The following is a 21,990-nucleotide window of genomic DNA, read 5'->3' as shown; positions in this document are numbered from 1 at the left end:
CTGTCTAATCAGTTATGCTGCTCAGGCACAGAAAACAAACTCAATAATTTATCTTAATCTGTGTTCATTAAAATTTTTTTAACCTACAAGAACACTGAAGCAGTATTTCTTCTGCCCCCAGGAAATGGTATGGAAACACTTCAGACAGACCGACTCCATTACTAAAGAAAACTGTGTGTTTCAAGAGACACCCCTAACTTATGGTTTTGATTAAGGATTCTTCTTACATTCTCATTACTTTTAACTTTTTTTGGTTTTTGTTTAGAAGTAAAGCCTGATCTATAAAAGATCTCAATTTGAAAATCTTAGATTTTTAAAAACTAGAAAACTTTGCCTACAACAGCTAAAGTGAATGTCCTCTGGAGGGTAGAAGGCACAGAAGCAAAAAAAAAAAAAAGGAAGGAAAAAGAAACCTGGTATTAAAACACAATAAAGCTATTGGCTGGCCCTGGTCAGTCTTATTTTTGTGTATCATTATGAAAACAACCAAAAATTGTTTTGCTTTCCAAAGAAGCAGGGCATATTGATTCATCGATAATACATACATATCATTAACATAGCACCTTCCACTTGCTGAAAATTTTTGCTCAATAATCTTCAAACACATTATAAAGAAGCAAGAAGAATTTTATTGGTAGATAAATTGTAGTAAATTTGAGTCAATTGCCCTTTGCTATCTATCAACATAATTTCAGAGTTTAGGAAATAACCAAGAAGTGTATCATCTCTGAACTTACATAATCCTTGTGTCAAAGTAGCTCTTCATCCATCCCTTAATTTTTTCTTCTATTAAATAAAAGTGGGAATAATAATAATTATATCACGGGTTCTGCTTGAGACATAAGAATATTATTAAATGCCAAAAATATTATGTAGTTTCTGAGAACTTTTATCTTTTTTGGATATAAAGGTACTTCATTTTTCAAAAAACTTTAATATAGTAATGAGTAGGCTAAAAGGATGAGTAAACATTTCTAGTTTATGAAATTTATTCTGAGGTCTACCATACTCGCCAGGTGGTAACTACTTGTGATAGAAACAGTTTGCTTTATTACAACTTCAGTAAACAACCAGGACTGCCTCATTTCTGTATGGGGTTATATGTACTTTCTTTTAGTGACAAGAAGTGTATTGTGATGCATCATAGTTCCATCAACCCTGGCATTTCCTCAAAGAACTACATGGCATGAAGTTCCTTTTGTGTTTTCAAGCAAGATTTGGTTTTCTTTACTTTGTGTAACATGAACCTTTTGTTTCAAATACATTAAACTCCACACTACAAGATTCAAATATATATTCATGCCTTCTAGTACATGTTTTTCTGGCTTACCAAGTCCTACATAAGTGAATTCTCCAAATTCTGAAATTATTCTCCAAGCTTAAAAGTGAAAAAAAAAACAACACTTTTGGGGTGAAGTATTACTAAGGTATTTGGTAAACTACCTAGTTGAAGTCAGTGAATCAACTGCAATTTCTTTTGTGGCTTCATTGATTCTTAGTATCATAAGGTAGCAAGCAGTGCTCATTGCTCTTCTTACTTTGCACCTGTTTTCTATGTTTTTTTGCTTTTGTTTGTCTTTTAATTCAACATATGTCTAGTATTTCTGCCTTGCTAGTGATGTTAGATGACCTTCCCTACCCGTCACCTCTGCTTTCTCTTTTGATGTGTCCAATCTGCTGAGGACTTCAAAACCGTAAGGAGAAAAGAGAATCTGATGAAGGACACGACCCAGTCAATTTTATTCTTAATAAAGCCATGATCTTCACGTTCCCTTCCATCTGTTTTGACTGGGAAGCTTTTATTATCTTTTGGACATTTATCTTATTTGGAGAGAAGAATTTATTTTCATCCTTGATTTTGAACTTCAAGATTATTCCTACGGAGAATAGGGCTAGAGAACCAATATAACTTTTAATCTTGGGATCGATTGTCTTCTCAAACAGTAAGACTTCACTTTCAAAAGAGCAAAGAAACCTCAGGTGAAGCACATTCACTTACTAATTTTCATAATAATCTGCCAACCATTGTCTGTAGTTCTTAAACACTGGTTTCAAGTATCTTAGTATAACATAGACTCCGGGTGGAAGCATGCCTAGGGTAATGAATTCTTAATTCCACTGTTAGATACTTAACAAAACTCATTTGTTACTAATCTGACACTGTTCTAGGAAGGCACTGGGGATACAGTGAATAAAAAAATCCTAACTTTTATGGAGCTCTTTTATATGCGGAGACATCACCAATAATATAAGGTCTCCTTCTTTGAATGCTTTTGTTCCTGCTCAGATTAAGATCATAAAGCTAACTGAAAAAGACCAAACAATAGTAAATGCTATACTTGGTGAAGTCTTTTCTCCTCTCTTATCTGTACTCTAGGAACATTTGTATCTCCCTTAATGCCCTTGGCAAACTCTTATATTTATTGTAAATAAAATTTTATAAATCTTCCACTTTCTAGATTCTAAACTCCTTGTAGGCAAGGTCCATCTCTTAAATATCCCCGTATTTCCTATAGGGTTTTTATATGGAATAAGCTCAGATATTGATTGAGTTCATCCAGGCTCGTAGTTCCTTGACACCATCAAGAATGTCTTCTTTTTTTTTTTTTTTTGGTGCCTATGGCATCTATAAACATTCAATAAACATTGATTTAATATGTATTCAGGTAATATTTTAATATCACAAGAATGTACCTTGTTGGCATATGCCCACCATCAAAGCCTAAGCTTACAGTAGATGCCTTTCACAAAGGCTTATTCATGTAACATAATTTTAAACTCTGATATTTTTGTGTCATATATGTTGTCAAGAATTGAGCAAGCAGGTGGTTTGTCTTTGAACCTGAGCAACATGAAATGGGAGAATTATTGCTCAGGCCACGTGATTATTCCCCAAACAGAACTGGTAGAATTATCCCTTACCCTTTAACCACTTTTTCTATCTTGCTTTTGTATAATTTCCTCTGATTTTCAGAGGACTAAGAAGTTGAGGACCCTCGAGCCTACGATCTCTAGACTTGATGTAAGCTGCAAATAGCATAACTGAGGGAAGGAGGGAATGAACGTTTTCTGTGGCACAAACAAACACTGAATTATATTAGTACTGTGTTCACTTAGAGAAATATTCCATGAGCAATGTGAAGATAATACTTGATGCCTATATTTTTTAACCTTCATTTTCTAATGTTCTATCATCGGGTTTTTTTTCTCCTTGCTTTGGACCCATGAAAACACTACTTGAGATAAAAGGTATTTTTGAGATTGATATTTGGTGATTTAGCATCAGAATTTTAAGCAGCAGTTGGGGTGGGAGGTGTGTAATAAGTGTAAAAATACATTTTTATACACACATAAAATATTTTTAAAAGTGTGATCTAAAATTGAGAAACAAATGTAGGAAACTCTATGGAGAGCAGTATGGAGGGTCCTTAAAAAACAAAAAATGGAATTACCATATGACCCAGCAATCCCACTATCGGGCATATACCCAGAGAAAACCATAATTCAAAAAAACACATGCACCCCAATGTTCACTGCAGCACTATTTACAATAGCCAAGACATGGAAGCAACCTAAATGCCCATCAACAGACAAATGGATAATGAAGATGTGGTACATATACACAATGGAATATTACTCAGCCATAAAAAGGAACGAAATTGGGTCATTTGTAGAGACGTGGATGCACCTAGAGACTGTCATACAGAGTGAAATAAGTCAGAAAGAGAAAAACAAATATCGTATATTAATGCATATATGTGGAATCAAGAAAAATGGTGCAGAAAAATCGGTTTGCAGGGCAGAAATAGAGACAAAGATGTAGAGAACAGATGTATGGACATGAAGCGGGGAAAGCAGGGTGGGGGTGGGGGGTGGGATGAATTGGGAGATTGGGATTGACATGTACACACTAATATGTATAGAATAGATAACTAATAAGAACCTGCTGTATAAAAAATAAAATAAAATTTTAAAAAATGTTGGAAGCTGCTGTTATAATAAATATTTATTGAAACTTCGTATATGTGGTGCTGGTCAGGTTGAAAATTCATACTTCAGTGGGTTTGTTGTTCTTGTTCATACTTCAGTGGGTTTGTTGTTCTTGACCAGCACCACATATGAAGTTGGCATCATCCTTTCCTCACAATATTGAGAAATTCACCCTACCTCATGTTTTTTATAAGACTTGACTAGAAAAATTGCTGACAGCAAAGTTTAATTTACTAGATTTTCTTCTCCCCTGGTTATTTTGTAGTAAGTGATGACCATTATATTTCAGGCTGAAAAAGCCAAGTACTTGCATACTTTTTATGCAGACAAACTTATTATAGGATATTAATCACATTTAAAGTCTTTATCATCGGGCTTCCCTGGTGGCGCAGTGGTTGAGAGTCCGCCTGCCGATGCAGAGGACGCGGGTTCATGCCCGGGTCTGGGAAGATCCCACATGCCGCGGAGCGGCTGGGCCCGTGAGCCATGGCCGCTGAGCCTGCACGTCTGGAGCCTGTGCTCTGTAACGGGAGAGGCCACAACAGTGAGAGGCCTGCGTACCGCAAAAAAAAAAAAAAAAAAAAAAAGTCTTTATCGTCTTTCAGCCTAAAATGATTTATATTTCTGTCTTTTAATACTAATGTTGATATCAGTGTAGCAAAATAGTTACCCCTTTGGAAAGGAAAGAAATCCAGACATAGGCTGTGCTTTTTATATTTAACAATTACTTGTTATATTTAAAGACTTTATTACTTATTGTCATAATACAGGAACTGGAAAATGCTCTTATTTCCAAGGTGATCCATTGCTTGAAAAGAGCTTAGACTTTGGAGATTAAAGAGGTAGATTAAAATTGTGATCTGCTAATTGGTACCTGACTCTTGTTGAGAGTTCCTTAGACTTTCTAAGTTGCAATTTTATTTTCCACCTCGTGGAAAATTTGTGCATAATTCTTGTAAGGTTTTCAGATGCAGGTTTTGTCATGTTGTAGTTGCTCAAGAGATATAGCTATTAATTTATTATATGAGCCCTGGGAAACAGTGGGAGGAGTTGATAAGGTGGCGATGGTGGAAGAAGACTCTATGATGTTGCATCATTGACTTTACTATAAAGTGACCATTGGAAATAATCATCCAAGAAAGGAACTAAGGGGCTCCAAATACTCCCTTTTTGAAAATACCCCAAAATTCAAGAAACACCATGCTCAATTCAACATAGAATTTGGACTCTCTATAGAGTTTTGTTTGAACAGTATGATTAGCTCAGTATAATCCATTACTTGGGGTTAACATGGTCCTCTGGTTTTCCTGTAGCCCTTTCATAGATTTTTATTTCATGTTGCACAGGTGATGGCGAAACATGTTTAGTAGCTGGGAAAGTAAACCAATACTATTTTGCGTAAGCAGTCACCCTCTCTGTAAAGAAATTGTTTCCATTCTTCAAATGGAAAACATTCCAATTTCAAATTCTTTAGGAATAGGAAAAAGTTTCAATAAAATCCCATTCAATAAGGGGTTAATTAGACCTATGTCATTTTTTATCCTCCAATTTCCACCATAATTTAGCTTTTGTTTTTCTGACATAATATCTCTTAGACTATAGTACAGGTTTCATCACAGAAGTACATAACAGCATGTTTCCTTGGGAGCAATTGAACAACAGAATAAAACAGTACTTACTGTTTTTTGAAAGTTGTGTCAGATTGTCATGGTAATACAGAGTTGCATTATGTTGTCATAGCAACCAGAATTATAAAATGGATTTAAAGAGGATGAAGAGATACCCTTCGGTGTGGTGACTCGTTTAACTTTAAAGATTTCATTCCTTCTCTACTTCTGTTTATTTCATTTTGCTTGTTTTTTGTAAAATGTGGAAGGGGAAGCATGGCTAGAGGGAATAATGGGAACCCACCCATACTTCTTCCCAAATGAAGAGTTGCAGCATAAAGGTTTAAGTCATCACATTCTCTTTGAGCCAGGTAGAATTCAGGAACACGGAATCAGATAAACTGCTGTGTCAAGCCATCCCAACCCTGAGCAGGCAGAAGTCTCACTCCAATTGGAGTTGGAAAGGTATTTCATTTTTTTTTTATGATTATTCATCGCTTTTCTCTCAAGTAAAAACATCCCAATCTTCCTCTGAATAAAAAGCAATATTGAGCATTGGGAGCTGATTCATCAACTGTATCAGGCTTTGGGGAAGACTGTTTCTTCTCTGTTATTAGAATAGTTTCGGTCATTAGACTTCTTCAGGAGGTTAAACTTTGACCCTTGAGGTGAAAAACTAATTTCAATGCTAAACCATTTCCATTATTACACAGTGGGGACCAAAAAAAAAAAAGAGCTTTACAAGACAGTTGAGATATTTGTTGCTGGAATACAAGCAAAGACAGATTCCACAAATAGTAGCGACTGGAAAAAATTAAATGTGTTAAATGTAAAACTTTGCTAAAACTCAGCCGTCGTAAGTGTGTCTTCTTTTAACTCAGCCCTTACCCTCTTGGCATAAGCAATTTGCTCTCATTCTCTTTGTTGCTGCATTGCCTCCTCTCAACTTGCTATTTAACAAACTCTGCAAGTTGCAGCAAGTTTTAGGCATTAATAGTGGCCAGGTAGCATAATACTATTTTTAATGGATGTCTGTTTTCTATTCTTTAACGTGCTTTCTTTGGAAAGAGGCCCACGAAACAAAGTATTAAGAAAACACACTGTTGCCCTGGAATGTGTGTATTAGCTGCAGATTATTTCCTATTAGCAGATTAGCTGCAAGACTATTGGCTCAGAAAGGTCTTTGAGAGTATTTTGTTTTGTAACTGATTCAAGCCATGGGAGAGAATTGCCACCATGATTGGAAAGAAGAATTAGCTACTGTTGCCATGGACACTGGAGTTCACAGTCCCATTGTTAAATCTAGTGCTTGAGAATGAGATGCCCCAGCATGAGTTCAAGCTTTGTTAATGAAATGATCGAATATATTTTTTCGGCACTGTGACAGAATCTTGTGAAAGATATGTGAAATACATTTTGGCTACAGAAATATTTAGTTTCCTTTACAAATCAGTGTTTTCCACTAAAATAAAATAATTCTGTGCTCCATGTCAACTAATACCTGCATCTTAATCTTTAATTACCTTTGTAGTACATAACCATTTAGAGCATGTCTTTGAAAATTAGATTTTGTTTAAATACATAAAAATTACATTAATATTCAAATGTTTGAGTAATTAGAAGATCCGTACCAGTATGCTTTCTAACAGTATAAATAGATGATAGTATTATATGTGAGGTCTGTCTTTTAAAAATGTCATTATAGAATCATGAAATTCAAAGCTGCCCAGTATGTTTTAAAGGTGGGCTGTAGACCATGTGACATACAGTAGATTTTAATTTTTAAAACTGGAAAGAATTTATGAAAGTTAAAGACTAGTGGCTTATTATGGTGATGTGGGGGAAACCTGTGAAGTTCAAAGAGAAAGTGACAAAATGTTATCAGTCCCAGACTTCTGCTAATGGTCCAGTCAACAGATACTTAGTGTAGGCGAGAAGCCAACCATCATATTCTACACTTCAAAGAGAGCTTGTGGTCTTAATCAGACTTTCTTTTTTTATATCTTACAGGTCCTATCCATCAAAACCACTTTTGTTCCATTTTCTTCCCTTCACAATACTGATTTGTTTATTTACTTTTCAGAGAGATATAGATTCAAATCATGTTTCTGCCACTTACTCATCATGTGACTTTGGACCAATTAATTGTCTAAGACTCAGTTTCCTCACCTATAAAATAGAATGACGAGAGCACCCACCCCATGGTTTCATGGATTGAATTAAATAAAAATGATAAATTTAGTGATGCATGGCATTCAGTAAATACAATTATTTCCCAAAAAATTCAGTGGCTCCTGTTTCTCACGAAATGCTTAGATATTCTAGCAATGAAACTAGGCCTATTGCTGCTAACTTATCTGCCTCTCCAACTAACTCGTGGAAATGGATCTAGCTGTTGTCCCAATTACCCCTAAATATATTTTATGAACATTCTCACCTCTGAGTCTTTGCTTAAGCAAGGTCCCTTTTCAAGAGCACCCTTGCCCTTTCTTTTCTACCTAAAGTCAATATTTTCTTTAAGATCCACAGTCTCTGAAGTATTTCCCACTAATCCAGTCTCCTTCCCCTCAATTTTTTGATTCTCGGTTTTTTTGAAATTTTTAAATATGTATATATTAGAAGCCAAGGGAGAGCTGGTTTTAAGTTAAAAGACTCTTAACCCTTTATAATCATCAGGCCCTCCTTGAGGTATTTCATTTATTAAAGAAACTTTACACACAAAAAAGTATATCCCATGGATATTAACTTTCTACAAATTTCATTTATTCTAAAAATTTGAGTTAACTATTTTGTGTTTGGCTTCATTCTTTGCTGCTAAACCTGTCATAAGTTGGGTTAACTTGTCCTCTCGTTATTGATCATTAGACAGTGACTCTAATGGCCTCGTTGCTGCCAGATTCTCGTCAGCTGGGAAGGCAGCATTGTCAACTGTTCCATGATTCCTTTCTGTTGGCACTGTGAGGGGAGAGACTACAGCCAAGCCAAAGCTAAAGGACAAAAGCAAACCAATAGCACTTCAAAATGAATTGAGTAACAATATAATGAGTTACGGGACTGTTCATACTCTCCTTCCAGTGGCATATCTTAGAATCTAAATTGCATGCAAATAACTCCTTTATTTGGAGATAAAATCTGGCAAATTCAGCTACCTGTGACATTATGAAAAAGACACAAAGGTCTCATCAAAGAAGATAGTGAGTAACAAAGCTGCACTGGAAGTTCAGATGCTACTTCGTTTATCTTCCGGTTAGCGCTTACGAAGAAAAGTGTTACTAAACAAAAAATGGCATCCTGAATAATATGTTGAAGAATTTTTCTGAAAAATTAAAGTGGAGAATATATGTTCCAGTATTTTGTTATTTCTTATGCCATGTTTAGATAATGGTGGAATTAGATTATGAGTACAAGGATCCCGCCAGGTTTGTACTCAAAGAGCTGGAGTCTATCCTCGATTTAATCTGGATAGAGGAGCAATTGCTTTCCAGTTTACAAAATAATAAACCAACACCCAAAATGCTGGAAGAATATTTTTTCGTCCTTGATAGCAACTTATAGGAAAGATTTGTTAGAAGATAATCACAGTTTCAAATTCCATGAGATTAATTCTGTGGTCTGGGACAATGGCATTATGTGGGCAGATCAACCTGTGACTGTTCGCAACAGCAGTAAAAGACAAACACAAGTTTTAAAAGCAGAAAGGTAGTCCATTGACTCAAGAAGGATACAAAATAAAAGACTGAAATATATTAATTTCCGTACTAAATGTACAGCTTCTAGGAGAAACATGAATTTATACTCTGGAATTCCAAATTGTTACAATCCTATTCATTAGCTCTATTAGGAAAAGAGTTATTTTTACATGTATAAACATGCATTACATGCACATGCATGTATATAGTAGGTTTTATATGGATTTTAGGGTGTGGCATGTAATTGAAAGATTTTGAATAAATGCAATGGCATAATTAACTAAACCTCTTTAACCTCATAATAAAGATATTTTAAATTATCCTCACCTTAAGGAAAAATTGTGAGGCAAAGAGTTATTTTACAGACTTACTACTTGCTTATTATAATTTCTGGATTTTATGAGAATTGAGACATTTAAGAATTCCCTATAAAACTTGGCGTTGCCCCAGTAAAATGCCCTTGTTTTAGTAAGATCAAAATTTGTTTGACAGAACCTCCGTATGTGCCTTGCACTGATATCTATATAAAAATACAAGTGTAAAAACAAAAGGGAATGAAGTGTAGAGATAGCCATCAGCCAAATTCCACAGACATTATTTCATCCTTTTTTCTTCTACACTTACATTTAGGTAAAAAAGGGAAATTAGAGGATCAGTAACTTTTCCCTAGCGGACGATGGAGGGACACAAAACAATACAATGCATCTTTACATATATAGCGCACGAAATGGCTTTTTTTTTAAATTAAGTTTAAGATGGATCAAGAAACATTAGTTTCTTATAAGGAATTAATATGAGAAAATAAGAAATATGCTGCTAGAGATATAAAAGAATGGTAAAATATCATACACTTGTTCTTTGAATTTTTTTTTTTTTTTTTTTTTTTTGTGGTACGCGGGCCTCTCACTGCTGTGGCCTCTCCCGTTGCGGAGCACAGGTTTTGGACGCGCAGGCTCAGCGGCCATGGCTCACGGGCCCAGCCACTCCGCGGCATGTGGGATCCTCCCGGACCGGGGCACGAACCCGTATCCCCCGGATCGGCAGGCGGACTCTCAACCACTGCGCCACCAGGGAAGCCCTCTTTGAATGTTTTTAAAAAACAATGTGACTGTTTCAGAAAGTTGTAACTTTAAAGAAGCTCTTTCAGAAAACCTAATTCATACTAACAGGGATTCTAAGAAAAGTATATTTCTGATAACATTTAGTGTCCTCTTCAAAATGTCATAGACAAATTCTTCCTGCTTAAAGCCACACTTGGCTTTGAAATCAGAACATAACGTGTCCTCAGAGCGTCATAATTCATGATCTTTTGATACAAGTCAATGAAAACAAAATGTACACTCTTTAAGCAATGTTTAAAAATCTAACTCTCTATTAGTAAACCAAGAAATACGTAATTGTTGAACCGAATTGTGTTGGACAATGGTAGGCTGTAGACTTTTTTAATTAGGAAAGATTGAATGCTACAGGAATAATTCTGCATCTTTTCTAAAAAGCAGAATAGGGAAAAGGCTTAACTTGTTTTTCCTTAAAGCCTTGTTGCTTTTTAAGACTAGGATTCAACCAGAGTTTTACTTTTGGTTTTGTACGATGGGAGAAACTGGGCAATGTGGCCACACAAAAATGAAATAGGAAAGTACATCCACACGTGCTGCAATGAGAAGTGCTAGCATTTTAATAGCATCCCGCATATCTCAAATGAAAATGTGTACACCGTGTAATTCACTTGAGACTAGATATGTATCCAAGTTTAGACAGAATGGGAGCAGGATATGGAGGATACAAAGGCCAAACTAAGTCACATAGATTGTTTTTCTGTAGGCGAAGGGTGTTATTATGATGAGGTGAGAGTGAAAATCATCAGAGTTGTACTTTTAGAAGACAGAAATGTTGTCACGATTAAAAGAAAGTAGAAGTATGACTTCCCTGGTGGCGCAGTGGTTAAGAATCTGCCCGCCAATGCAGGGGACACGGGTTCTGAGCCCTGGTCCGGGAAGATCCCACATGCCATGGAGAAACTAAGCCCATGCGCCACAACTACTGAAGCCTGCTTGCCTAGAGCCCGTGCTCTGCAACAAGAGAAGCCACGGCAATGAGAAGCCCGCGCACCACAACGAAGAGTAGCCCTCACTCACCGCAACTAGAGAAAGCCCGTGCGCAGCAACAAAGACCCAATGCAGCCATAAATAAATAAATAAATAAATTTATTTTTAAAAAAAGTAGTAGTTGTGACCTACCAAAAAGAATATGTAGTTATTCTTATGAGAACATTTTTCAAGTATTGAAACAAACATACCCTAACCTCAATTGTAATAAGCCTCAGTGACTTATGATCTGATTATTTTAATTCTGAATTATCCAGTCTCTATCATTAAATAGCTTGCTTTCTACCTTTGGGTATGAATTCTCCAAAGGCATCTTGAATGAGAAGGAAAATTTTAGTCTCTGAAAGATTCAAGAGAGGCTCTTTTAAAAAATGGCAGTTACTCGTTGGCTGCCTTACTTATGCTAAAACTAAACCTAATTGATGGGTCACCATGACCCTTCCCCAACACATACACAATGACAATAAAAAAAGAAAAATAACAGTTCTTTTAATTCAGAAAAACATGCTTTTTAATCCTCTGTATGAATGGCCCTGAGTGAGTTACTTTAGCTTTGTGCCTTGTTCCTAGCACTGGAAGCGGGAAAGAGGCTAGCTATTGGTTACATTTGACTTTTAGATATGGCTTTAGATTCTCTGCTCACATGTCTGCTATTACTATTTATATATATACATATATATATATATGTATATATATACACACACACGTATTACACACACACACATATATCGTTTTTTCATTTGTTTCAATTTTACTTCTTCATTTAAATATTGAACCATGGCAGCTGTTACAACTTTTATTAGTTTTTCTGAGAAAAAAATGTCATTAATTGATAATCACTTGGCCAGTCACAGTTAAGGAAGGGTATCATGTCATAGACTATGAGGTTTATGTGGGAATTGCTGCTGGGAACATAGTAAGCCATCCCTTAGTGTGTCCTGAAAGGGCTAAAGTATATCCTTTGCTACTAATATTACCAGGAACTGAAATGAGGCATTAGGAATAGTCTCCTTTATGTATATGTCATTTTTGCCACTTCATATTTTTTGAGCAGATGTATGAGGGTGAACCAGGTTTTCGCAATGTATGAGTCATTAGGAAGTTGTGGAAACTGAGAACAGTAGCACACATTTTCATTAATACTGAAACTGAGATGTGCAATTTGCAAATTTCACTTTACACAGGTTTATTCTTTATTGGATTTATCCTAAAGAATTAATTTTCAGACTCTTTTTTTTTTTTTTTTTTTTCCGGTACGCAGGCCCCTCACCGCTGTGGCCCCTCCCGCCACGGAGCACAGGCTCCGGACGCGCAGGCCCAGCCGCCATGGCTGACGGGCCCAGCCGCTCCGCGGCATGCGGTATCTTCCCGGACCGGGGCACGAACCCGCGTCCCCCGCATCGGCAGGCGGACTCTCAACCACTGCGCCTCCAGGGAAGCCCCTCAGACTCATTTTTTAGCAAGTCATTCATGTCAAATCCATGGCTGTACTTGGGTTATAAAGATTTCTCCACATGTGGTAGGGCAATATTTCTCAATCTTTTTAGTCCATGCCCTTTTTTGATGAATATGGAAACTGCCACCTGCTCCATCAGCTGACTGTCCATCCATGTTCCAATCGAGAACCGCTATTTCTGATGTTTAATAAATATCAGAAAACACAATTCAGTATGAATTTTGAAAAAAATAATCCATCTTTCTTGACTTCAGGTTTAACAATAACATCTTCTAATCTGTTACCTTTGTTTAATGCAAGTTAGAGATAGTGTGTTTCCTTTATAGTGTACATTTACCAATGACTGAGAAAGTGGTATAGATAGTAGTCATCAGTGAATTTTTTTAAAAGAGCAAATAATTAAAATAGTAGCTTATGCTTACATAGTGATTACTCTCTACTGTGCTCCATTCTAAACTCTGTACACATATTAGTTTATTTGTTCCTAAGAGCCCTATTGAGGCAAACACCATGAGGCAAACATTATTATGCCCATTTTATCAACGAAAAAAACAGGAACAGAGAGGTTTGTTTCAGGTTTATTTTCAGGCTCTCTATTTCTTTCATTGGTATTACCTTTTCTTCAGTCTTTCTTGCACAAAAACTCAGATTGTGCTTGACTCTTCACTCTCTTTTTCCTTCTTTCTCATCTCTCATCTGTCATCCTTCTTGCTTATTCAACAATGCTAGGCTTTGCAACAAGTAATTCAAACTTAGTGCTTTCTGGAATTACATGATTTGTCTGCTTTTTCCCAGAAGGGAAGCTCCTTAAAGGCATGGCATTTGCCTTGCTCTTTGCTGTATTTCTAGCACCTTCAATGTGCCTAGCACATAGGGGGTACCCAGTAAACACTTGGTTGCATGAATAGATTGCAAAGATTACCCTCTAAGGTGGATATAAACATCTCACAGTGTGATGGAGAAGACAGTGAGGTCTAGTCTTCTTTCAGTTATGTCACAGTGAATTCTTTCTCTTTCATTCCCATGGCTCACCATAGGCCTCTTTCCTTCTCTTTTGATGGTAGTGCCTGTGGTCTGTTACCTGGTCTTCCTGGTCTCTTTCTTCTCTCCTGTCCACCAGCAGTTTCTGCCAGGATTATCTTCCCAAATCATATCATGTTCTAGGTCAACCCCTTCTGATGATTTGTGCTGTAACCTGGGTTGTCATTGAGCTATTTCTTATGTCTGTGCATTTTTCCCTCATCTCCACACAAAACTCTGGCAGGGATTATGGCAGAGTTCTTTACCATTCCCCTCCAGAGTGGCTATATATAATATTGACTATATCAGTTGACAATATATAGTAAATACATTTATGAATATAGAAATGTATTTCTGGACTTCCCTGGTGGCGCAGTGGTTGAGAATCCGCCTGCCGATGCAGGGGACATGGGTTCGTGCCCCGGTCCGGGAAGATCCCACATGCTGCGGAGCGGCTGGACCCATGAGCCATGGCCGCTGAGCCTGCGCATCCGGAGCCTGTGCTCTGCAATGGGAGAGGCCACAACAGTGAGAGGCCCGTGTACCACAAAAAAAAAAAAAAAGAAAGAAAAGAAATGTATTTCTATATATAGTAAATACATTTCTATATATAGAAATGTATTTCTATATACATTGTATTCCTATATCCATTCAGGAAGCATGGGATACATTAAAAAACTAAAGAAGCGGATTGCTTTCCTATTGCTGTGTAACAGATTACAAGCTGAGCAGCTTAAGATATTGCAAATTTATTCCCTCACCCATTTCTGTAGGTCAGGAGACTGGAGTAGGGTCTCACTGGGCTGAAACTGAGGTGTCGTCTAGGGCTGTAGCTTTCACCTGGATTCAGAGACCTCCTCTGAGCTCACTGGCTGTTGGCAGAATTCATTTCTTTGCAGCTCTAGGACTGAGGTACCATTTTCCTTTTAGCTGTTGGCTGGAGACCACTCTCAGCTCCTATTGGCAGTTTCTTGCCCTCTTGGGCCCCATAAATGTTTGCTTTCTTCTAGGCAAGGTGGGCTACATCTCTCTTTTTCTTCTGAGACCAGAGAAATCTCTTTGTTTTTATAGGACTCATGTGATTTGGTTAGGCGCACCTGGGTCATCTCCCCATCATAAGGTCAACTGATTTGGGACTTTACTTACATCTGCAAAATCCCTTCACAGCAACACCAAGATCAGGGTTACTGAGTGGCCGGAGAAGGTGTGCGTCAGCCAGGGCCGGGAGTCTTGGAGGCTCATTTTAGGATTCTGCTTATTCCAAGGAGTTCCAGATTCCATAGTCTCCAAAGGCAATGTAGTTCTAGAGGTGATGCCTCAGGACAACTTGTTCTTCAAGGTTGGTGGTACATTCTTCATTCAACTGGTATTTTCTGGAATTTCTCTTAGAACGCATCAAGCACTACTCTAGGATAGTTTTTGAAGGCTCTATCAGTGAGATAAAATTGGGAAACTAATATAGCGTCTTTCCTCAAATACCAAATTTTGAAGATGGCATTGTAGAAACTTATTCCCAGGAGAAGTAGTACTTGTGATGTTATTTTAGTTGAAGCTGAATAGCTGAAGTATTCTCAAGAAGAATACTTTTATGATATGTTACAAAGCAAATAACATGGAAGCAACACTCTAAAGAACTGAAAGGAAACAGGACAAGGATTTAGGAGACCTGACTTCTAGTCTCTGATTGCTTCCTGTGGCAATATTTGAGATGTCTTTAATATCTTGATACTATAGATATTTCTTCTGTTGTAGGACATTGTATTGACTTGCTTCTCCCAGGTTAGTGTTACAAGACTAAAAGTTGCAAATTTATATGAAATATTGACTCTTCTCACTTTTATTGAATCTTTCAGTATTGAATATTAGATACTTAAAATGGATATAGAATGAATATGGACATATTGTGATACTGTGTTTGCCTATGTTTTCTCTGCCAGAATCTTATTTTAGGCTTAAGCTCAAAAAATACATGACGTTATTAATCGTGTTAAAGATGGAAGGAATGCCTAGATTTTCTAACTGGGAAGTAGTCTGCCTTGTTTTGAGATACAATGATGCTGGTTTATCTTAATGAAAAACGATGCTTTCACTATATAAAAGATTTGACTTTTGATGACCTCACCCCATTCTATAGCAAGAATAAAATTATTATATTTTTCTCCAGAATTATAGTATTACAGTGATTAAAGAGGGGAAAACATACTTTACAAAGCAACTGTGAGTCAAACACACACTTTTCCATGAGAGAACATTTGAAACTGGGAAATAGCCTCCCTTGTTCTCAGCCGTTTTTTTGTCTGGAGGAAATCCAGTTCTTGTCACCTATATGCCTTTCAAACCATCGTTCATTTTAGAGGCTACTGTGAGCCAATTATAGTGCTATTTCTTTGCTATGTTAAACTGCATGAATGAAATTTGCAACTTGGTGTGCATTTGTATCTATAGCTGGCTTACAATTTTAGAAAAGAGGTAGGTAGTGCCTTTTCTTTTTTATTTACTTATTTATCTATTTATTTATTTTAACATCTTTATTGGAGTATAATTGCTTTACAATGGTGTGTTAGTTTCTGCTTTATAAAAAAGTGAATCAGTTATACCTATAAATATGTCCCCATATCTCTTCCCTCTTGCATCTCCCTCCCTTCCACCCTCCCTATCCTGCCCCTCTAGGTGGTCACAAAGCACAGAGCTGATCTCCCTGTGCTATGCAGCTGCTTCCCACTAGCTATCTATTTTACGTTTTGTTGAGGATTTTTGCATCTATGTTCATCAGTGATACTGGCCTGTAGTTTTCTTTCTTTGTGACATCTTTGTCTGGTTTTGGTATCAGGGTGATGGTGGCCTTGTAGATGAGTTTGGGAATGTTCCTCCCTCTGCTATATTTTGGAAGAGTTTGAGAAGGATAGGTGTTAGCTCTTCTCTAAATGTTTGATGGAATTCGCCTGTGAAGCCATCTGATCCTGGGCTTTTGTTTGCTGGAAAATTTTTAATCACAGTTTCAATTTCAGTGCTTGTGATTGGTCTTGTAGTGCCTTTTCATATATATCTGCAGTATATCTACAAAGGTTTGGGAATTAGACAGACCAGAATTTGAATATTGACTCTGCTGCTCACTAGCTGTGTGAGCTTAGGCAAGTTTCTTCACCTCTCTGTGCTTATATTTCATCTGTAAAATGGGGATAGTTATCTCTTTATCATGGGATACTTAGGATGAAATAAAAAGGCATGAGTACCTAACACGATGTCTAGGACATTCTAATCACCAATACTTACTATTTTCCAGCTACCTCCTTTCTTTCATAAGTCATGGTTACATGTCTGTTTTGATAGTAAGCTCTTTATTCATTAGCAAACAGTTACTGTTTATTCTGTGTTACTATCTGTATTGGGTTGCGTAAGACATGGCCTCTGCCCACAAATAGGGCATGACCAACTTCTATGGGAGAACAACGTATATGCATTTAAAATTCAAAACAGTTAAATAATACTCATGAAAATGTAAAATTGAAGCTGTTTATGCAGAAGATAGTAAGTTATATTACAAGTTATATTGATCACATGGAAATAATTACATTAGTCTTCTTTCTGGGTTTTGCCATGGCTTTCCATTCATTTCGGTTGCAGTTAAGGTGGGGTTCTTTTATCTGAAATGCCCACAGGATATGGAGGCTGGCTATTGAAGTTATATTCTTATTTCCTTTGCTGCTAGAACTGTGTTGATGGTCAACCGAAGCTGTTTTCATTCTCTCTCTAGATTTGATGTTTGATGAGAGAAGCCAGAAAGAATTCAAAGGAGGTACCTTGCCTTAGGGACTTCCTTTTATTAAATTAAATTGATACTAAAAGACCCATGTTTATTCAGTTTTGACTTGAAAGTTGGGAGGTGGGTGTGCTCTCCTAGTAATGTGATGTTTGCAAGAGAAGATATAGCTATTATTCATTATTTAACGCATTGTTTCTTGCCTTAAATATTTTAGATGTTCTTAGTAATTGAAGCAAGGAAAACTGCTTGGTAAAGTGCAAAATTAATTCTTTATTACTGTGAGATTTTGCAAAGTCAGAATTGACCTGCAGATTCAATTATGAGTCAGTGGAATCAGTTTTCATATATAGGCTAGGTTTCATCTTATGCATAACCCAAATGCGGCAAGCTAGGACTAAAAATGTCCAAACATTTATATATTACCCTATTTGAAATCATGTGGGGTTTTTTGTTTTGTTTTTTTTCCCGTACGCGGGCCTCTCAGTCTTGTGGCCTCTCCCGTTGCGGAGCACAGGCTCGGGACACGCAGGCTCAGCGGCCATGGCTCACGGGCCCAGCCGCTCCACGGCATGTGGGATCTTCCCGGACCGGAGCACGAACCCGTGTCCCCTGCATTGGCAGGCGGACCCTCAACCACTGCGCCACCAGGGAAGCCCAAATCATGTGGTTTTTTTAAGCCCCACTGAATGGTTAGTTTTCGTTTAAAGCTGATATCAAACAGCAAAGCTAACGACCTGATTTGGGAATGGCCCCGTGAATTTTATCAGTTTGGGGTCCTGACTGAGCCTCTTATTTATGCTCAATCTTTACCCCAAGGATTCTTTACCTCCTCTGTCCTTCCCTTAGAATTTTATGAGACATGAAAAACACCATCCTATCCTGCCCTGTACTGTTTATTTGTACCATTATACTTTCTTCCTAATCATACTGAAATTTCCCAAGGACCGTCTTTCATCTGTGACTTCGTCATAGTGCCTTTTGTAGCATCTCATCTAAGTGGTACTCAGTAGAATTTTTCTTAATCGGAGGCTTAAGGGAAAAGTTTGATATTTGAGCTGAACCAAAACATTTTAGAAAAACTCAGAGGGAGAGAAAAATATCACTTTGTCAGCAGATATGCGTATTCGGGTTTCCACTGTGTTCCTGAAAGGAGTTCTAAACATAGTCAATTTCTGTTCCGCAAATAGTGATTCTCTTTATTTGTGATGAGCCGACAGGAGGTTCCTTAAACAGGGAAAGTAGTTGCTCAGATTTTGGCATGAATCGAGCTCTCATAATAGTTTTTATGCCCTAGTTTTTGGAATGATCCGGTACAGTTAGAAGAGGAGCTTTAATGCTTAAGTTATGAAACAATATCGTTTCACTTCCAGCATGTTTTCCCACCCTTGTGATTGTTAAGGGCAAATAAGTAAAATAATTACTCAGTATTGGAATTTTTGTGAGAGAATGGTGAGATTGGTTTAGATCAAAGGACTGTTTGGGGGTAAAAGGAGGGACTGGTAAACAGCACTACAGCTCCATTTGCTACACCACAAAAGTTTTGAGACAAATTGAAATTTAAACTCCATGTGTTGGATGAATAGTACTTGGCTAGGGCACACTTTGCTTCTTAATTTGTTTCATTAATTCTCAGCAGCAACCGGCCTTTTGAAGAGCTATTTGTAAACCTGAACTTTCTGATCTAAAAATGGGCAAACAAGTCAAACCTGTATATATCTTATTTACCAAATAGTTACCTTTTTCTGAATCTGTTCTATCTTTTGATACTTGGGGAAAAGGGATGATACTTAGAAAAATATCAACAGCAAATAAGAAAAAACAAATATCAACACACTGCAAAGGATAAACCTAACCTAATATTTCTCTTTATGATGGTAAAAAGGAGCATAGCATTTGATAGTTATTTTAATCTAAAATACTTAAAAATATTTTGTAGTAAACCATTTTTCTAACCAATGTTAATAATTCTGTCTACTTATCTTAATGGCTGAAATGCACATAAATTTAGTGTTCTTATTGAATCAAATCATTAGCGTGAAAAAATTACACAACAGCAAGTCCTGTTAAGTAATTATGCTAAATTGGCACTTCAGAGGAGGTTCATCACATACAAGTATTATCATCTATAGAAAGGAATCTTTTCAAAGAAGGCTTCTATTTTAAAACTTACTAATGAAAGGAATTTTTAAAAAATAGATATAGATGTACGTGGAGATTGTTTCTGAGTATAATATATGCATCCTTTACATGCATTCATCTTACAGTGAGAGGTTATGCATTAAGATAGATTGCTTCCCAATTTGATGGAAGGTTCCAGATAGATTTCTGATCTTTAAAAGAATTAAGTAGAATAAAGGAAAAAAATGAATCAAAAGGAAGGAAATAAAATAAATCTCTCCCCAGATGAAAACTCAACATACCTAGAAGACATCAGGTTTCCCATGCTTTATAAACGTTGATCCTTCATATTGAAATTAGCCACTCTCAGAATATAATCTATGAACTGACATTTCCCCCTCTAAACTCTATAAAAGAATATAGATACTCAGCCAATTTCATGTTGAGCTCTTATGTTTAAACATCCTAATAGTAATAGCTACCACTTATTGAGTGCTTCCTTTATGCTGAGTGCTCTGCTAAGTGTTTTGTATAGTATTTCATTTAATCTTCCTTTTAAAAGCTATAGATTAGGCGGAGCAGCTCAGAGGGAAAAGTGAATTTCCTAAGATCACATGCTTCTACATGGAATCAGGATTTGTGTTCCTGGTGGTCTGACTTTCATGTTCATCTTCAGTCTGAGCAAAAGAAAATCCCTGAACACGTTTAAACTGCATCATCTATATAAAGCAAATTGAAGCAAATGCTATGAAATTTGAGTAGATAGATATGAATAAAACTATATCCCTATGACCCTGCTCTCTTCCACCTCTCTCAGCTGTTTTTAGCCTCTGCTTCTTTGGGGAATGAATACCATCACTGGCTCTGAGCACTGCAAAGTTATCTAGTCCTGTCTGCCCACAACACTATTTTGAGGACTCTCTGATGCTGTGATCAGTTGCTTTGGGGGACTCTTCTAAGAAGTATATTTAGAGTTTATGTCATGTTTGCATTGCTAATTTTTCTGGCTTCAATTATTTATTAAATGCAAAATCTGTGACAAGTTTACAGCTTGTTAATATAAAAGCTTCTCTTTGCTACTCATTTATTCCTTTAATATATATATTGATATCCTGGCTGTCAGTAGTTCGTGATGCCATTAAATATAGAGAAGTGCATATGAAAGGGGTATATTAGGGATAAGATTTTAGAAAAGATCAAATTCTTCAAGAAATTTACAGAAGTCTTAGGTTTTGTGCGTGTTTTTTTTTTTAATACTGATTATCTGCATGCGTAGGATTAGATCATAAATAAACATTTTACAGGGAAAGGAGAATTTTTTTCTTGATTTAATTTTTTCGCCATACAGACCACTTTATATTTTTTGTGTCAAACAGATCCAGGCCAGATACTTCTTCCTCTAGAGAGCTTTTCCAACTCAAAGGAATCTTTAACTCACTTAATATTTTCTCACCTGAATTAGTGATACCTGTCCCATTGTGCCTCTTACACCAGACCACAAATTATGTAAAATCAACATTTAATTCACCCATAATCTTGGGTAAGTGCTCAATTAGTGTTTGTTGTATCGATGGGTATTTATTATTTTAAGTAGTGTCTCTTAATTGTGTAAAGTGTCCTTAATTTTTAAAAACTGTCTTCTTACATAACTTGAAAAGATAAACTCAAGTCAGAAAATTGTGCCTGATTTATTATTTTATCTCCCAAACACTAGGGCCTTGCACATAGTATATGTTCAAAAACTGTTTATTGAAAGTTAGCTGAATTACATTTTTAGAGTAGAATTTCCTAACACACCTTCTGTGCTCATGTAGAAAATCTCACTGCTCCACCTGCAAATACATAGAAAGCAAACAATGTGAAAGGACTAGTAATGTTTCTAGTGTTTAAGATTCAACTTATAATGTGTTCAAAACATTTTTTGGAAAATGGATATATGGCACTAAAACTGAGCCAGTGAAATTCAAAAAATGAAGAAATACAGATGACCAATTAAGCATATTAAACCAGTTTTATTCTCATTATTGGTAAAAGGAATATACATTTGAATAAAGATCAAATTCTCTTTTTCGACTACATTGCATAAGTTTGGGCTAATGAGTACTTTGATGATGTAAATTGGTACAGTAAGTCACCCATATATGAACGAGTTCCATTCCAAGAGCATGTTTGTAAGTCAAATTTGTTTGTAAGTCCAACAAAGTTAGCCTAGGTTCTCAATTAACACAATTGGCTATATAGT

The 21,990-nt window shown here is 36.5% G+C and overlaps 1 protein-coding gene across 2 annotated transcripts in view; it reads left to right on the top strand.

Moving 5' to 3' along the window:
• The window catches only part of TRPS1 (transcriptional repressor GATA binding 1), a 252,368-nt gene that overhangs the window by 165,581 nt on the left and 64,797 nt on the right, over positions 1–21,990 (top strand). The window lies entirely within an intron of this gene.

The sequence above is a fragment of the Globicephala melas genome, chromosome 17 (genome assembly GCF_963455315.2).
Source record: "Globicephala melas chromosome 17, mGloMel1.2, whole genome shotgun sequence".
Lineage (NCBI taxonomy): Eukaryota > Metazoa > Chordata > Mammalia > Artiodactyla > Delphinidae > Globicephala > Globicephala melas.
This window is presented reverse-complemented; position numbering and strand designations above follow the sequence as displayed.